Consider the following 1,171-nt stretch of genomic DNA (forward strand, 5'->3'; position numbering starts at 1 on the left):
TTTAGATTTTTTTATTTAAAATGAGATGTTTATCCTGTATTTGATTGTGTTTATCTGCAGTTAGTTACACGAATTCAGATATGGGATGAAATCGGATAGAGATGAACGAGTTTAAGAGTTTTTAAGAGTTTAAGAGTTTTAAGAGTTTTTAAGAGTTTTTGCCAAATGCTTTATAATATAGTATAGATATATATATATATATATTGTTCAATAAATAACAAAAAGTAAGTGATAGAGGAGAACACAAGCTTTCCCATTTTGAAAGTTTTAAAATATAATTATATAATTAATTAAAAAAAATAGGTGGTAAGAGGATCATTGAATGAATGTTTTGAGAGAAAAAAAGGCGATTAAATTGGCTTAAGATACGGGTCAAACAAGAAAGGATAGGGTGTGTATTTCTATTGTTTTTCGATCACATGCATGTATCTAACTAGTATTATAAGTCTTAAAATAATAACTAATTTGATATTTAAATGACTTCTTTTTGGAAGAAAAGACACAACCCGTTAAGCGAACCGACTAATCCCAAAACAACAACTTGTTTTGCCGCTTTGCGGGTAGCCTAGAGTCATCGCATTTGAACCTCCGTGACCACAAGAAGATTTTTTACTCCTCATTGGATTTGAACCTGAAACCTATAAATACTTTTGACAATTGAAGCTCAAACTCAAAACAATCAGACACCATTCTTGTGGTTCAAAATTTTACATTTGTCACTTGGAAGTATCAAATTATATGTTATAAAATTGATTTGGTTATCTTATTTGTTACTATACATATAGTGTGTTCAAGAACTACTTTCAAATAGTTAACATGCAATGTTTAGAATTTTCTAACATCATTTTAGTAAAATTTAGGGCATGAGAAATGCTTTCTTCTTTGCTTTCCCTCCACATTACCCTTACTAACCCACTATGAAAGTCTTAATACACATAATCTATACTACATTAATTACAATAATTTTAATGCATCAAGTTCTGTCTATTGATGCATGTTGTTTAAAATTCAAGATTACAAGTAAATGATGTATAAGTACCACTTTTTAAAGCTTCATGTTTGAATTCAAATGTAACTAAGTGATAAACATAGTAACATATAGATAAATATAGTAAATATAAGATAAACATCTTATTTTAAATATAAAGAATTTAAAATATAATTAGATAAT

This window comes from Cynara cardunculus, assembly GCF_001531365.2.
Source record: "Cynara cardunculus var. scolymus isolate 2C chromosome LG 3, CcrdV1, whole genome shotgun sequence".
Classification (NCBI taxonomy): Eukaryota; Viridiplantae; Streptophyta; class Magnoliopsida; order Asterales; family Asteraceae; genus Cynara; species Cynara cardunculus.